We start from the raw sequence: 14,595 nt of genomic DNA on the forward strand, positions 1-14,595 counted from the left end.
ATTTATCGGCGCAAATGTATCAGCGCAAGCGTGAAGGATTGATTTCATGATAATGTAGAGTTGCGGGATGATGGAAAAAAACAGGGGGCAAATCAATAACAAAAAAAATTACGAAAGCAAATAAATAAAAGGATAATAGGAAAATGCTTGAATTGACGCTTAAAATGAATTTCGTTCTAGAAAAGCCACACTGCTTCGCAGGACGGGGTAGTTTAAAAGAATAAAGCGAAAGGAATATGGCGGGTGCGATCATACCAGCACTAATGCACCGGATCCCATCAGAACTTCGAAATTAAGCGTGTTTGGGCGAGAGTAGTACTAGGATTGGTGACCCCCTGGGAAGTTCTCGTGTTGCACCCCTCTCTTTTTTGTTTCGAAATCCAAATTTCCTATTCGTTCTTTATCCTGTAGTAATTTAGGTCCTTCGGAACGATTGCTTTATATTTTGCTTCGTCTCGAAGCGTGAAGGCGGATCTGAAGGCGCGAGACAAATCAGGAACGGTACGGCTCGATCAAACCCCGGATCGTCGCTCAAATTTATCGGCGCAAATGTATCAGCGCAAGCGTGAAGGATTGATTTGATGATAATTTAGAGTTGCGGGATGATGGAAAAAAACAGGGGGCAAATCAATAACAAAAAAAAAATATGAAAGCAAATAAATAAAAGGATAATAGGAAAACGCTTGAATTGACGCTTAAAATGAATTTCGGTCTAGAAAAGCCACACTGCTTCGCAGGACGGGGTAGTTTAAAAGAATAAAGCGAAAGGAACATGGCGGGTGCGATCATACCAGCACTAATGCACCGGATCCCATCAGAACTCCGAAGTTAAGCATGCTTGGGCGATAGTAGTGCTAGGATGGGTGACCCCCTGGGAATTCCTCTTGTTGCACCCCTCTCTTTTTTGTTTCGAAATTCAAATTTTCTATTCGTTCTTTATCCTGTAGTAATTTAGCTCCGTCGGAACGATTGCTTAATATTTTGCTTCTTGTCGAAGCGTGAAGGAGGATCTGAAGGCGCGAGACAAATCAGGAACGGTACGGCTCGATCAAAGCCCGGATCGTCGCTCAAATTTGTCGGCGCAAATGTATCAGTGCAAGCGTGAAGGATTGATTTCATGATAATGTAGAGTTCGGGATGATGGAAAAAAACAGGGGGCAAATCAATAACAAAAAAAATTATGAAAGCAAATAAATAAAAGGATAATAGGAAAATGCTTGAATTGACGCTTAAAATGAATTTCGGTCTAGAAAAGCCACACTGCTTCGCAGGACGGGGTAGTTTAAAAGAATAAAGCGAAAGGAATATGGCGGGTGCGATCATACCAGCACTAATGCACCGGATCCCATCAGAACTTCGAAATTAAGCGTGTTTGGGCGAGAGTAGTACTTGGATTGGTGACCCCCTGGGAAGTCCTCGTGTTGCACCCCTCTCTTTTTTGTTTCGAAATCCAAATTTCCTATTCGTTCTTTATCCTGTAGTAATTTAGCTCCGTCGGAACGATTGCTTAATATTTTGCTTCTTGTCGAAGCATGAAGGAGGATCTGAAGGCGCGAGACAAATCAGGAATGGTACGGCTCGATCAAAGCCCGGATCGTCGATCAAATTTGTCGGCGCAAATGTATCAGCGCAAGCGTGAAGGATTGATTTCATGATAATGTAGAGTTGCGGGATGATGGAAAAAAACAGGGGGCAAATCAATAACAAAAAAAATTATGAAAGCAAATAAATAAAAGGATAATAGGAAAATGCTTGAATTGACGCTTAAAATGAATTTCGGTCTAGAAAAGCCACATTGCTTCGCAGGACTGGGTAGTTTAAAAGAATAAAGCGAAAGGAATATGGCGGGTGCGATCATACCAGCACTAATGCACCGGATCCCATCAGAACTTCGAAATTAAGCGTGTTTGGGCGAGAGTAGTACTTGGATTGGTGACCCCCTGGGAAGTCCTCGTGTTGCACCCCTCTCTTTTTTGTTTCGAAATCCAAATTTCCTATTCGTTCTTTATCCTGTAGTAATTTAGCTCCGTCGGAACGATTGCTTAATATTTTGCTTCTTGTCGAAGCGTGAAGGAGGATCTGAAGGCGCGAGACAAATCAGGAACGGTACTGCTCGATCAAAGCCCGGATCGTCGCTCAAATTTGTCGGCGCAAATGTATCAGCGCAAGCGTGAAGGATTGATTTCATGATAATTTAGAGTTGCGGGATGATGGAAAAAAACAGGGGGCAAATCAATAACAAAAAAAAATATGAAAGCAAATAAATAAAAGGATAATAGGAAAATGCTTGAATTGACGCTTAAAATGAATTTCGGTCTAGAAAAGCCACACTGCTTCGCAGGACGGGGTAGTTTAAAAGAATAAAGCGAAAGGAATATGGCGGGTGCGATCATACCAGCACTAATGCACCGGATCCTATCAGAACTTCGAAATTAAGCGTGTTTGGGCGAGAGTAGTACTTGGATTGGTGACCCCCTGGGAAGTCCTCGTGTTGCACCCCTCTCTTTTTTGTTTCGAAATCCAAATTTCCTATTCGTTCTTTATCCTGTAGTAATTTAGCTCTGTCGGAACGATTGCTTAATATTTTCCTTCTTGTCGAAGCGTGAAGGAGGATCTGAAGGCGCGAGACAAATCAGGAACGGTACGGCTCGATCAAAGCCCGGATCGTCGCTCAAATTTGTCGGCGCAAATGTATCAGCGCAAGCGTGAAGGATTGATTTCATGATAATTTAGAGTTGCGGGATGATGGAAAAAAACAGGGGGCAAATCAATAACAAAAAAAAATATGAAAGCAAATAAACAAAAGGGTAAGAGAAAAATGCTTGAATTGACGCTTAAAATGAATTTCGGTCTAGAAAAGCCACACTGCTTCGCAGGACGGGATGGTTTAAAAGAATAAAGCGAAAGGAACATGGCGGGTGCGATCATACCAGCACTAATGCACCGGATCCCATCAGAACTCCGAAGTTAAGCATGCTTGGGCGAGAGTAGTACTAGGATGGGTGACCCCCTGGGAATTCCTCTTGTTGCACCCCTCTTTTTTTTGTTTCGAAATCCAAATTTCCTATTCGTTCTTTATCCTGTAGTAATTTAGCTCCGTCGGAACGATTGCTTAATATTTTGCTTCTTGTCGAAGCGTGAAGGAGGATCTGAAGGCGCGAGACAAATCAGGAACGGTACGGCTCGATCAAAGCCCGGATCGTCGCTCAAATTTGTCGGCGCAAATGTATCAGCGCAAGCGTGAAGGATTGATTTCATGATAATTTAGAGTTGCGGGATGATGGAAAAAAACAGGGGGCAAATCAATAACAAAAAAAAAATATGAAAGCAAATAAATAAAAGGATAATAGGAAAATGCTTGAATTGACGCTTAAAATGAATTTCGGTCTAGAAAAGCCACACTGCTTCGCAGGACGGGGTAGTTTAAAAGAATAAAGCGAAAGGAACATGGCGGGTGTGATCATACCAGCACTAATGCACCGGATCCCATCAGAACTCCGAAGTTAAGCATGCTTGGGCGAGAGTAGTACTTGGATTGGTGACCCCCTGGGAAGTCCTCGTGTTACACCCCTCTCTTTTTTGTTTCGAAATCCAAATTTCCTATTCGTTCTTTATCCTGTAGTAATTTAGCTCCGTCGGAACGATTGCTTAATATTTTGCTTCTTGTCGAAGCGTGAAGGAGGATCTGAAGGCGCGAGACAAATCAGGAACGGTACGGCTCGATCAAAGCCCGGATCGTCGCTCAAATTTGTCGGCGCAAATGTATCAGCGCAAGCGTGAAGGATTGATTTCATGATAATTTAGAGTTGCGGGATGATGGAAAAAAACAGGGGGCAAATCAATAACAAAAAAAAAATATGAAAGCAAATAAATAAAAGGATAATAGGAAAATGCTTGAATTGACGCTTAAAATGAATTTCGGTCTAGAAAAGCCACACTGCTTCACAGGACGGGGTAGTTTAAAAGAATAAAGCGAAAGGAATATGGCGGGTGCGATCATACCAGCACTAATGCACCGGATCCCATCAGAACATCGAAATTAAGCGTGTTTGAGCGAGAGTAGTACTTGGATTGGTGACCCCCTGGGAAGTCCTCGTGTTGCACCCCTCTCTTTTTTGTTTCGAAATCCAAATTTCCTATTCGTTCTTTATCCTGTACTAATTTAGCTCCGTCGGAACGATTGCTTAATATTTTGCTTCTTGTCGAAGCGTGAAGGAGGATCTGAAGGCGCGAGACAAATCAGGAACGGTACGGCTCGATCAAAGCCCGGATCGTCGCTCAAATTTGTCGGCGCAAATGTATCAGCGCAAGCGTGAAGGATTGATTTCATGATAATTTAGAGTTGCGGGATGATGGAAAAAAACAGGGGGCAAATCAATAACAAAAAAAAATTTGAAAGCAAATAAATAAAAGGATAATAGGAAAATGCTTGAATTGACGCTTAAAATGAATTTCGGTCTAGAAAAGCCACACTGCTTCGCAGGACGGGGTAGTTTAAAAGAATAAAGCGAAAGGAACATGGCGGGTGCGATCATACCAGCACTAATGCACCGGATCCCATCAGAACTCCGAAGTTAAGCATGCTTGGGCGAGAGTAGTACTAGGATGGGTGACCCCCTGGGAAGTCCTCTTGTTGCACCCCTTTCTTTTTTGTTTCGAAATTCAAATTTTCTATTCGTTCTTTATCCTGTAGTAATTTAGGTCCTTCGGAACGATTGCTTTATATTTGGCTTCTTCTCGAAGCATGAAGGCGGATCTGAAGCGAGACAAATCAGGAACGGTACGGCTCGATCAAAGCCCGAATCGTCGCTCAAATTTGTCGGCGCAAATGTATCAGCGCAAGCGTGAAGGATTGATTTCATGATAATTTAGAGTTGCGGGATGATGGAAAAAAACAGGGGGCAAATCAATATAAAAAAAATTATGAAAGCAAATAAATAAAAGGATAATAGGAAAATGCTTGAATTGACGCTTAAAATGAATTTCGGTTTAGAAAAGCCACACTGCTTCGCAGGATGGGGTAGTTTAAAAGAATAAAGCGAAAGGAATATGGCGGGTGCGATCATACCAGCACTAATGCACCGGATCCCATCAGAACTTCGAAATTAAGCGTGTTTGGGCGAGAGTAGTACTTGGATTGGTGACCCCCTGGGAAGTCCTCGTGTTGCACCCCTCTCTTTTTTGTTTCGAAATCCAAATTTCCTATTCGTTCTTTATCCTGTAGTAATTTAGCTCCGTCGGAACGATTGCTTAATATTTTGCTTCTTGTCGAAGCGTGAAGGAGGATCTGAAGGCGCGAGACAAATCAGGAACGGTACGGCTCGATCAAAGCCCGGATCGTCGCTCAAATTTGTCGGCGCAAATGTATCAGCGCAAGCGTGAAGGATTGATTTCATGATAATTTAGAGTTGCGGGATGATGGAAAAAAACAGGGGGCAAATCAATAACAAAAAAAAATATGAAAGCAAATAAATAAAAGGATAATAGGAAAATGCTTGAATTGACGCTTAAAATGAATTTCGGTCTAGAAAAGCCACACTGCTTCGCAGGACGGGGTAGTTTAAAAGAATAAAGCGAAAGGAACATGGCGGGTGCGATCATACCAGCACTAATGCACCGGATCCCATCAGAACTCCGAAGTTAAGCATGCTTTGGCGAGAGTAGTACTAGGATGGGTGACCCCCTAGGAAGTCCTCTTGTTGCACCCCTTTCTTTTTTGTTTCGAAATTCAAATTTTCTATTCGTTCTTTATCCTGTAGTAATTTAGGTCCTTCGGAACGATTGCTTTATATTTTGCTTCTTCTCGAAGCATGAAGGCGGATCTGAAGCGAGACAAATCAGGAACGGTACGGCTCGATCAAAGCCCGAATCGTCGCTCAAATTTGTCGGCGCAAATGTATCAGCGCAAGCGTGAAGGATTGATTTCATGATAATTTAGAGTTGCGGGATGATGGAAAAAAACAGGGGGCAAATCAATATAAAAAAAATTATGAAAGCAAATGAATAAAAGGATAATAGGAAAATGCTTGAATTGACGCTTAAAATGAATTTCGGTCTAGAAAAGCCACACTGCTTCGCAGGACGGGGTAGTTTAAAAGAATAAAGCGAAAGGAATATGGCGGGTGCGATCATACCAGCACTAATGCACCGGATCCCATCAGAACTTCGAAATTAAGCGTGTTTGGGCGAGAGTAGTACTTGGATTGGTGACCCCCTGGGAAGTTCTCGTGTTGCACCCCTCTCTTTTTTGTTTCGAAATCCAAATTTCCTATTCGTTCTTTATCCTGTAGTAATTTAGCTCCGTCGGAACGATTGCTTAATATTTTGCTTCTTGTCGAAGCGTGAAGGAGGATCTGAAGGCGCGAGACAAATCAGGAACGGTACGGCTCGATCAAAGCCCGGATCGTCGCTCAAATTTGTCGGCGCAAATGTATCAGCGCAAGCGTGAAGGATTGATTTCATGATAATTTAGAGTTGCGGGATGATGGAAAAAAACAGGGGGCAAATCAATAACAAAAAAAAAATATGAAAGCAAATAAACAAAAGGGTAAGAGAAAAATGCTTGAATTGACGCTTAAAATGAATTTCGGTTTAGAAAAGCCACACTGCTTCGCAGGACGGGGTAGTTTAAAAGAATAAAGCGAAAGGAATATGGCGGGTGCGATCATACCAGCACTAATGCACCGGATCCCATCAGAACTTCGAAATTAAGCGTGTTTGGGCGAGAGTAGTACTTGGATTGGTGACCCCCTGGGAAGTCCTCGTGTTGCACCCCTCTCTTTTTTGTTTCGAAATCCAAATTTCCTATTCGTTCTTTATCCTGTAGTAATTTAGCTCCGTCGGAACGATTGCTTAATATTTTGCTTCTTGTCGAAGCGTGAAGGAGGATCTGAAGGCGCGAGACAAATCAGGAACGGTACGGCTCGATCAAAGCCCGGATCGTCGCTCAAATTTGTCGGCGCAAATGTATCAGCGCAAGCGTGAAGGATTGATTTCATGATAATTTAGAGTTGCGGGATGATGGAAAAAAACAGGGGGCAAATCAATAACAAAAAAAAAATATGAAAGCAAATAAATAAAAGGATAATAGGAAAATGCTTGAATTGACGCTTAAAATGAATTTCGGTCTAGAAAAGCCACACTGCTTCGCAGGACGGGGTAGTTTAAAAGAATAAAGCGAAAGGAACATGGCGGGTGCGATCATACCAGCACTAATGCACCGGATCCCATCAGAACTCCGAAGTTAAGCATGCTTGGGCGATAGTAGTGCTAGGATGGGTGACCCCCTGGGAATTCCTCTTGTTGCACCCCTCTCTTTTTTGTTTCGAAATTCAAATTTTCTATTCGTTCTTTATCCTGTAGTAATTTAGCTCCGTCGGAACGATTGCTTAATATTTTGCTTCTTGTCGAAGCGTGAAGGAGGATCTGAAGGCGCGAGACAAATCAGGAACGGTACGGCTCGATCAAAGCCCGGATCGTCGCTCAAATTTGTCGGCGCAAATGTATCAGCGCAAGCGTGAAGGATTGATTTCATGATAATTTAGAGTTGCGGGATGATGGAAAAAAACAGGGGGCAAATCAATAACAAAAAAAAAATATGAAAGCAAATAAATAAAAGGATAATAGGAAAATGCTTGAATTGACGCTTAAAATGAATTTCGGTCTAGAAAAGCCACACTGCTTCGCAGGACGGGGTAGTTTAAAAGAATAAAGCGAAAGGAACGTTGTGGGTGCGATCATACCAGCACTAATGCACCGTATCCCATCAGAACTCCGAAGTTAAGCGTGCTTGGGCGTGAGCAGTATTAGGATGGGTGACCCCCTGGGAATTCCTCTTGTTGCACCCCTCTCTTTTTTGTTTCGAAATTCAAATTTTCTATTCGTTCTTTATCCTGTAGTAATTTAGGTCCTTCGGAACGATTTCTTTATATTTTGCTTCTTCTCGAAGCATGAAGGCGGATCTGAAGGCGCGAGACAAATCAGGAACGGTACGGCTCGATCAAAGCCCGGATCGTCGCTCAAATTTATCGGCGCAAATGTATCAGCGCAAGCATGAAGGATTGATTTCATGATAATTTAGAGTTGCGGGATGATGGAAAAAAACAGGGGGCAAATCAATAACAAAAAAAATTATGAAAGCAAATAAATAAAAGGATAATAGGAAAATGCTTGAATTGACGCTTAAAATGAATTTCGGTCTAGAAAAGCCACACTGCTTCGCAGGACTGGGTAGTTTAAAAGAATAAAGCGAAAGGAATATGGCGGGTGCGATCATACCAGCACTAATGCACCGGATCCCATCAGAACTTCGAAATTAAGCGTGTTTGGGCGAGAGTAGTACTTGGATTGGTGACCCCCTGGGAAGTCCTCGTGTTGCACCCCTCTCTTTTTTGTTTCGAAATCCAAATTTCCTATTCGTTCTTTATCCTGTAGTAATTTAGCTCCGTCGGAACGATTGCTTAATATTTTGCTTCTTGTCGAAGCGTGAAGGAGGATCTGAAGGCGCGAGACAAATCAGGAACGGTACGGCTCGATCAAAGCTCGGATCGTCGCTCAAATTTGTCGGCGCAAATGTATCAGCGCAAGCGTGAAGGATTGATTTCATGATAATTTAGAGTTGCGGGATGATGGAAAAAAACAGGGGGCAAATCAATAACAAAAAAAAATATGAAAGCAAATAAATAAAAGGATAATAGGAAAATGCTTGAATTGACGCTTAAAATGAATTTCGGTCTAGAAAAGCCACACTGCTTCGCAGGACGGGGTAGTTTAAAAGAATAAAGCGAAAGGAATATGGCGGGTGCGATCATACCAGCACTAATGCACCGGATCCCATCAGAACTTCGAAATTAAGCGTGTTTGGGCGAGAGTAGTACTTGGATTGGTGACCCCCTGGGAAGTCCTCGTATTGCACCCCTCTCTTTTTTGTTTCGAAATCCAAATTTCCTATTCGTTCTTTATCCTGTAGTAATTTAGCTCCGTCGGAACGATTGCTTAATATTTTGCTTCTTGTCGAAGCGTGAAGGAGGATCTGAAGGCGCGAGACAAATCAGGAACGGTACGGCTCGATCAAAGCCCGGATCGTCGCTCAAATTTGTCGGCGCAAATGTATCACCGCAAGCGTGAAGGATTGATTTCATGATAATTTAGAGTTGCGGGATGATGGAAAAAAACAGGGGGCAAATCAATAACAAAAAAAAAATATGAAAGCAAATAAATAAAAGGATAATAGGAAAATGCTTGAATTGACGCTTAAAATGAATTTCGGTCTAGAAAAGCCACACTGCTTCGCAGGACGGGGTAGTTTAAAAGAATAAAGCGAAAGGAACGTTGTGGGTGCGATCATACCAGCACTAATGCACCGTATCCCATCAGAACTCCGAAGTTAAGCGTGCTTGGGCGTGAGCAGTATTAGGATGGGTGACCCCTTGGGAATTCCTCTTGTTGCACCCCTCTCTTTTTTGTTTCGAAATTCAAATTTTCTATTCGTTCTTTATCCTGTAGTAATTTAGGTCCTTCGGAACGATTTCTTTATATTTTGCTTCTTCTCGAAGCATGAAGGCGAATCTGAAGGCGCGAGACAAATCAGGAACGGTACGGCTCGATCAAAGGCCGGATCGTCGCTCAAATTTATCGGCGCAAATGTATCAGCGCAAGCGTGAAGGATTGATTTCATGATAATTTAGAGTTGCGGGATGATGGAAAAAAACAGGGGGCAAATCAATAACAAAAAAAAAATATGAAAGCAAATAAATAAAAGGATAATAGGAAAATGCTTGAATTGACGCTTAAAATGAATTTCGGTCTAGAAAAGCCACACTGCTTCGCAGGACGGGGTAGTTTAAAAGAATAAAGCGAAAGGAACATGGCGGGTGCGATCATACCAGCACTAATGCACCGGATCCCATCAGAACTCCGAAGTTAAGCATGCTTGGGCGAGAGTAGTGTTAGGATGGGTGACCCCCTGGGAATTCCTCTTGTTGCACCCCTCTCTTTTTTGTTTCGAAATTCAAATTTTCTATTCGTTCTTTATCCTGTAGTAATTTAGCTCCGTCGGAACGATTGCTTAATATTTTGCTTCTTGTCGAAGCGTGAAGGAGGATCTGAAGGCGCGAGACAAATCAGGAACGGTACGGCTCGATCAAAGCCCGGATCGTCGCTCAAATTTGTCGGCGCAAATGTATCAGCGCAAGCGTGAAGGATTGATTTCATGATAATGTAGAGTTGCGGGATGATGGAAAAAAACAGGGGGCAAATCAATAACAAAAAAAATTATGAAAGCAAATAAATAAAAGGATAATAGGAAAATGCTTGAATTGACGCTTAAAATGAATTTCGGTCTAGAAAAGCCACACTGCTTCGCAGGACGGGATAGTTTAAAAGAATAAAGCGAAAGGAACGTTGTGGGTGCGATCATACCAGCACTAATGCACCGTATCCCATCAGAACTCCGAAGTTAAGCGTGCTTGGGCGTGAGCAGTATTAGGATGGGTGACCCCCTGGGAATTCCTCTTGTTGCACCCCTCTCTTTTTTGTTTCGAAATTCAAATTTTCTATTCGTTCTTTATCCTGTAGTAATTTAGGTCCTTCGGAACGATTTCTTTATATTTTGCTTCTTCTCGAAGCATGAAGGCGGATCTGAAGGCGCGAGACAAATCAGGAACGGTACGGCTCGATCAAAGCCCGGATCGTCGCTCAAATTTATCGGCGCAAATGTATCAGCGCAAGCGTGAAGGATTGATTTCATGATAATGTAGAGTTGCGGGATGATGGAAAAAAACAGGGGGCAAATCAATAACAAAAAAAATTACGAAAGCAAATAAATAAAAGGATAATAGGAAAATGCTTGAATTGACGCTTAAAATGAATTTCGGTCTAGAAAAGCCACACTGCTTCGCAGGACGGGGTAGTTTAAAAGAATAAAGCGAAAGGAATATGGCGGGTGCGATCATACCAGCACTAATGCACCGGATCCCATCAGAACTTCGAAATTAAGCGTGTTTGGGCGAGAGTAGTACTTGGATTGGTGACCCCCTGGGAAGTTCTCGTGTTGCACCCCTCTCTTTTTTGTTTCGAAATCCAAATTTCCTATTCGTTCTTTATCCTGTAGTAATTTAGGTCCTTCGGAACGATTGCTTTATTTTTTGCTTCGTCTCGAAACGTGAAGGCGGATCTGAAGGCGCGAGACAAATCAGGAACGGTACGGCTCGATCAAACCCCGGATCGTCGCTCAAATTTATCGGCGCAAATGTATCAGCGCAAGCGTGAAGGATTGATTTGATGATAATTTAGAGTTGCGGGATGATGGAAAAAAACAGGGGGCAAATCAATAACAAAAAAAAAATATGAAAGCAAATAAATAAAAGGATAATAGGAAAACGCTTGATTTGACGCTTAAAATGAATTTCGGTCTAGAAAAGCCACACTGCTTCGCAGGACGGGGTAGTTTAAAAGAATAAAGCGAAAGGAACATGGCGGGTGCGATCATACCAGCACTAATGCACCGGATCCCATCAGAACTCCGAAGTTAAGCATGCTTGGGCGATAGTAGTGCTAGGATGGGTGACCCCCTGGGAATTCCTCTTGTTGCACCCCTCTCTTTTTTGTTTCGAAATTCAAATTTTCTATTCGTTCTTTATCCTGTAGTAATTTAGCTCCGTCGGAACGATTGCTTAATATTTTGCTTCTTGTCGAAGCGTGAAGGAGGATCTGAAGGCGCGAGACAAATCAGGAACGGTACGGCTCGATCAAAGCCCGGATCGTCGCTCAAATTTGTCGGCGCAAATGTATCAGTGCAAGCGTGAAGGATTGATTTCATGATAATGTAGAGTTCGGGATGATGGAAAAAAACAGGGGGCAAATCAATAACAAAAAAAATTATGAAAGCAAATAAATAAAAGGATAATAGGAAAATGCTTGAATTGACGCTTAAAATGAATTTCGGTCTAGAAAAGCCACACTGCTTCGCAGGACGGGGTAGTTTAAAAGAATAAAGCGAAAGGAATATGGCGGGTGCGATCATACCAGCACTAATGCACCGGATCCCATCAGAACTTCGAAATTAAGCGTGTTTGGGCGAGAGTAGTACTTGGATTGGTGACCCCCTGGGAAGTCCTCGTGTTGCACCCCTCTCTTTTTTGTTTCGAAATCCAAATTTCCTATTCGTTCTTTATCCTGTAGTAATTTAGCTCCGTCGGAACGATTGCTTAATATTTTGCTTCTTGTCGAAGCGTGAAGGAGGATCTGAAGGCGCGAGACAAATCAGGAACGGTACGGCTCGATCAAAGCCCGGATCGTCGATCAAATTTGTCGGCGCAAATGTATCAGCGCAAGCGTGAAGGATTGATTTCATGATAATGTAGAGTTGCGGGATGATGGAAAAAAACAGGGGGCAAATCAATAACAAAAAAAATTATGAAAGCAAATAAATAAAAGGATAATAGGAAAATGCTTGAATTGACGCTTAAAATGAATTTCGGTCTAGAAAAGCCACATTGCTTCGCAGGACTGGGTAGTTTAAAAGAATAAAGCGAAAGGAATATGGCGGGTGCGATCATACCAGCACTAATGCACCGGATCCCATCAGAACTTCGAAATTAAGCGTGTTTGGGCGAGAGTAGTACTTGGATTGGTGACCCCCTGGGAAGTCCTCGTGTTGCACCCCTCTCTTTTTTGTTTCGAAATCCAAATTTCCTATTCGTTCTTTATCCTGTAGTAATTTAGCTCCGTCGGAACGATTGCTTAATATTTTGCTTCTTGTCGAAGCGTGAAGGAGGATCTGAAGGCGCGAGACAAATCAGGAACGGTACTGCTCGATCAAAGCCCGGATCGTCGCTCAAATTTGTCGGCGCAAATGTATCAGCGCAAGCGTGAAGGATTGATTTCATGATAATTTAGAGTTGCGGGATGATGGAAAAAAACAGGGGGCAAATCAATAACAAAAAAAAATATGAAAGCAAATAAATAAAAGGATAATAGGAAAATGCTTGAATTGACGCTTAAAATGAATTTCGGTCTAGAAAAGCCACACTGCTTCGCAGGACGGGGTAGTTTAAAAGAATAAAGCGAAAGGAATATGGCGGGTGCGATCATACCAGCACTAATGCACCGGATCCTATCAGAACTTCGAAATTAAGCGTGTTTGGGCGAGAGTAGTACTTGGATTGGTGACCCCCTGGGAAGTCCTCGTGTTGCACCCCTCTCTTTTTTGTTTCGAAATCCAAATTTCCTATTCGTTCTTTATCCTGTAGTAATTTAGCTCTGTCGGAACGATTGCTTAATATTTTCCTTCTTGTCGAAGCGTGAAGGAGGATCTGAAGGCGCGAGACAAATCAGGAACGGTACGGCTCGATCAAAGCCCGGATCGTCGCTCAAATTTGTCGGCGCAAATGTATCAGCGCAAGCGTGAAGGATTGATTTCATGATAATTTAGAGTTGCGGGATGATGGAAAAAAACAGGGGGCAAATCAATAACAAAAAAAAATATGAAAGCAAATAAACAAAAGGGTAAGAGAAAAATGCTTGAATTGACGCTTAAAATGAATTTCGGTCTAGAAAAGCCACACTGCTTCGCAGGACGGGATGGTTTAAAAGAATAAAGCGAAAGGAACATGGCGGGTGCGATCATACCAGCACTAATGCACCGGATCCCATCAGAACTCCGAAGTTAAGCATGCTTGGGCGAGAGTAGTACTAGGATGGGTGACCCCCTGGGAATTCCTCTTGTTGCACCCCTCTTTTTTTTGTTTCGAAATCCAAATTTCCTATTCGTTCTTTATCCTGTAGTAATTTAGCTCCGTCGGAACGATTGCTTAATATTTTGCTTCTTGTCGAAGCGTGAAGGAGGATCTGAAGGCGCGAGACAAATCAGGAACGGTACGGCTCGATCAAAGCCCGGATCGTCGCTCAAATTTGTCGGCGCAAATGTATCAGCGCAAGCGTGAAGGATTGATTTCATGATAATTTAGAGTTGCGGGATGATGGAAAAAAACAGGGGGCAAATCAATAACAAAAAAAAAATATGAAAGCAAATAAATAAAAGGATAATAGGAAAATGCTTGAATTGACGCTTAAAATGAATTTCGGTCTAGAAAAGCCACACTGCTTCGCAGGACGGGGTAGTTTAAAAGAATAAAGCGAAAGGAACATGGCGGGTGTGATCATACCAGCACTAATGCACCGGATCCCATCAGAACTCCGAAGTTAAGCATGCTTGGGCGAGAGTAGTACTTGGATTGGTGACCCCCTGGGAAGTCCTCGTGTTACACCCCTCTCTTTTTTGTTTCGAAATCCAAATTTCCTATTCGTTCTTTATCCTGTAGTAATTTAGCTCCGTCGGAACGATTGCTTAATATTTTGCTTCTTGTCGAAGCGTGAAGGAGGATCTGAAGGCGCGAGACAAATCAGGAACGGTACGGCTCGATCAAAGCCCGGATCGTCGCTCAAATTTGTCGGCGCAAATGTATCAGCGCAAGCGTGAAGGATTGATTTCATGATAATTTAGAGTTGCGGGATGATGGAAAAAAACAGGGGGCAAATCAATAACAAAAAAAAAATATGAAAGTAAATAAATAAAAGGATAATAGGAAAATGCTT

At 42.4% G+C, this 14,595-nt stretch overlaps 27 non-coding genes across 27 annotated transcripts; all 27 read left to right on the forward strand.

The window, feature by feature from the left end:
• Nucleotides 1-241: 241 nt before the first annotated feature.
• Nucleotides 242-360, forward strand: LOC140032661 (5S ribosomal RNA). The gene has a single exon (XR_011836586.1). It is a non-coding gene; the product is annotated as a 5S ribosomal RNA (ribosomal RNA).
• A 417-nt stretch (nt 361-777) lies between these two features.
• Nucleotides 778-896, forward strand: LOC140023872 (5S ribosomal RNA). Its single transcript, XR_011827837.1, has one exon. It is a non-coding gene; the product is annotated as a 5S ribosomal RNA (ribosomal RNA).
• Nucleotides 897-1,311: 415 nt separating this feature from the next.
• LOC140022543 (5S ribosomal RNA) lies at nt 1,312-1,430 on the forward strand. The gene has a single exon (XR_011826525.1). It is a non-coding gene; the product is annotated as a 5S ribosomal RNA (ribosomal RNA).
• Nucleotides 1,431-1,846: 416 nt separating this feature from the next.
• On the forward strand, nt 1,847-1,965 carry LOC140022544 (5S ribosomal RNA). Its single transcript, XR_011826526.1, has one exon. It is a non-coding gene; the product is annotated as a 5S ribosomal RNA (ribosomal RNA).
• A 416-nt stretch (nt 1,966-2,381) lies between these two features.
• Nucleotides 2,382-2,500, forward strand: LOC140024312 (5S ribosomal RNA). Its single transcript, XR_011828285.1, has one exon. It is a non-coding gene; the product is annotated as a 5S ribosomal RNA (ribosomal RNA).
• Nucleotides 2,501-2,916: 416 nt separating this feature from the next.
• LOC140031891 (5S ribosomal RNA) lies at nt 2,917-3,035 on the forward strand. Its single transcript, XR_011835816.1, has one exon. It is a non-coding gene; the product is annotated as a 5S ribosomal RNA (ribosomal RNA).
• A 417-nt stretch (nt 3,036-3,452) lies between these two features.
• On the forward strand, nt 3,453-3,571 carry LOC140032246 (5S ribosomal RNA). The gene has a single exon (XR_011836171.1). It is a non-coding gene; the product is annotated as a 5S ribosomal RNA (ribosomal RNA).
• Nucleotides 3,572-3,988: 417 nt separating this feature from the next.
• LOC140025069 (5S ribosomal RNA) lies at nt 3,989-4,107 on the forward strand. The gene has a single exon (XR_011829046.1). It is a non-coding gene; the product is annotated as a 5S ribosomal RNA (ribosomal RNA).
• A 416-nt stretch (nt 4,108-4,523) lies between these two features.
• On the forward strand, nt 4,524-4,642 carry LOC140031777 (5S ribosomal RNA). The gene has a single exon (XR_011835702.1). It is a non-coding gene; the product is annotated as a 5S ribosomal RNA (ribosomal RNA).
• A 412-nt stretch (nt 4,643-5,054) lies between these two features.
• LOC140022545 (5S ribosomal RNA) lies at nt 5,055-5,173 on the forward strand. Its single transcript, XR_011826527.1, has one exon. It is a non-coding gene; the product is annotated as a 5S ribosomal RNA (ribosomal RNA).
• A 416-nt stretch (nt 5,174-5,589) lies between these two features.
• LOC140023245 (5S ribosomal RNA) lies at nt 5,590-5,708 on the forward strand. Its single transcript, XR_011827216.1, has one exon. It is a non-coding gene; the product is annotated as a 5S ribosomal RNA (ribosomal RNA).
• A 412-nt stretch (nt 5,709-6,120) lies between these two features.
• LOC140021979 (5S ribosomal RNA) lies at nt 6,121-6,239 on the forward strand. Its single transcript, XR_011825961.1, has one exon. It is a non-coding gene; the product is annotated as a 5S ribosomal RNA (ribosomal RNA).
• A 417-nt stretch (nt 6,240-6,656) lies between these two features.
• LOC140022546 (5S ribosomal RNA) lies at nt 6,657-6,775 on the forward strand. The gene has a single exon (XR_011826528.1). It is a non-coding gene; the product is annotated as a 5S ribosomal RNA (ribosomal RNA).
• A 417-nt stretch (nt 6,776-7,192) lies between these two features.
• LOC140023873 (5S ribosomal RNA) lies at nt 7,193-7,311 on the forward strand. The gene has a single exon (XR_011827838.1). It is a non-coding gene; the product is annotated as a 5S ribosomal RNA (ribosomal RNA).
• Nucleotides 7,312-7,728: 417 nt separating this feature from the next.
• LOC140023420 (5S ribosomal RNA) lies at nt 7,729-7,847 on the forward strand. Its single transcript, XR_011827389.1, has one exon. It is a non-coding gene; the product is annotated as a 5S ribosomal RNA (ribosomal RNA).
• A 416-nt stretch (nt 7,848-8,263) lies between these two features.
• LOC140022547 (5S ribosomal RNA) lies at nt 8,264-8,382 on the forward strand. Its single transcript, XR_011826529.1, has one exon. It is a non-coding gene; the product is annotated as a 5S ribosomal RNA (ribosomal RNA).
• Nucleotides 8,383-8,798: 416 nt separating this feature from the next.
• LOC140022034 (5S ribosomal RNA) lies at nt 8,799-8,917 on the forward strand. The gene has a single exon (XR_011826016.1). It is a non-coding gene; the product is annotated as a 5S ribosomal RNA (ribosomal RNA).
• A 417-nt stretch (nt 8,918-9,334) lies between these two features.
• LOC140023751 (5S ribosomal RNA) lies at nt 9,335-9,453 on the forward strand. Its single transcript, XR_011827717.1, has one exon. It is a non-coding gene; the product is annotated as a 5S ribosomal RNA (ribosomal RNA).
• Nucleotides 9,454-9,870: 417 nt separating this feature from the next.
• LOC140023256 (5S ribosomal RNA) lies at nt 9,871-9,989 on the forward strand. Its single transcript, XR_011827227.1, has one exon. It is a non-coding gene; the product is annotated as a 5S ribosomal RNA (ribosomal RNA).
• A 416-nt stretch (nt 9,990-10,405) lies between these two features.
• LOC140023421 (5S ribosomal RNA) lies at nt 10,406-10,524 on the forward strand. Its single transcript, XR_011827390.1, has one exon. It is a non-coding gene; the product is annotated as a 5S ribosomal RNA (ribosomal RNA).
• A 416-nt stretch (nt 10,525-10,940) lies between these two features.
• On the forward strand, nt 10,941-11,059 carry LOC140021980 (5S ribosomal RNA). Its single transcript, XR_011825962.1, has one exon. It is a non-coding gene; the product is annotated as a 5S ribosomal RNA (ribosomal RNA).
• A 417-nt stretch (nt 11,060-11,476) lies between these two features.
• On the forward strand, nt 11,477-11,595 carry LOC140023874 (5S ribosomal RNA). The gene has a single exon (XR_011827839.1). It is a non-coding gene; the product is annotated as a 5S ribosomal RNA (ribosomal RNA).
• A 415-nt stretch (nt 11,596-12,010) lies between these two features.
• LOC140022548 (5S ribosomal RNA) lies at nt 12,011-12,129 on the forward strand. The gene has a single exon (XR_011826530.1). It is a non-coding gene; the product is annotated as a 5S ribosomal RNA (ribosomal RNA).
• Nucleotides 12,130-12,545: 416 nt separating this feature from the next.
• On the forward strand, nt 12,546-12,664 carry LOC140022550 (5S ribosomal RNA). The gene has a single exon (XR_011826532.1). It is a non-coding gene; the product is annotated as a 5S ribosomal RNA (ribosomal RNA).
• A 416-nt stretch (nt 12,665-13,080) lies between these two features.
• Nucleotides 13,081-13,199, forward strand: LOC140024313 (5S ribosomal RNA). The gene has a single exon (XR_011828286.1). It is a non-coding gene; the product is annotated as a 5S ribosomal RNA (ribosomal RNA).
• Nucleotides 13,200-13,615: 416 nt separating this feature from the next.
• LOC140031892 (5S ribosomal RNA) lies at nt 13,616-13,734 on the forward strand. The gene has a single exon (XR_011835817.1). It is a non-coding gene; the product is annotated as a 5S ribosomal RNA (ribosomal RNA).
• Nucleotides 13,735-14,151: 417 nt separating this feature from the next.
• On the forward strand, nt 14,152-14,270 carry LOC140032247 (5S ribosomal RNA). Its single transcript, XR_011836172.1, has one exon. It is a non-coding gene; the product is annotated as a 5S ribosomal RNA (ribosomal RNA).
• The last annotated feature ends 325 nt before the right edge of the window (nt 14,271-14,595 follow it).

This window comes from Coffea arabica, chromosome 11e, assembly GCF_036785885.1.
Source record: "Coffea arabica cultivar ET-39 chromosome 11e, Coffea Arabica ET-39 HiFi, whole genome shotgun sequence".
NCBI lineage: Eukaryota > Viridiplantae > Streptophyta > Magnoliopsida > Gentianales > Rubiaceae > Coffea > Coffea arabica.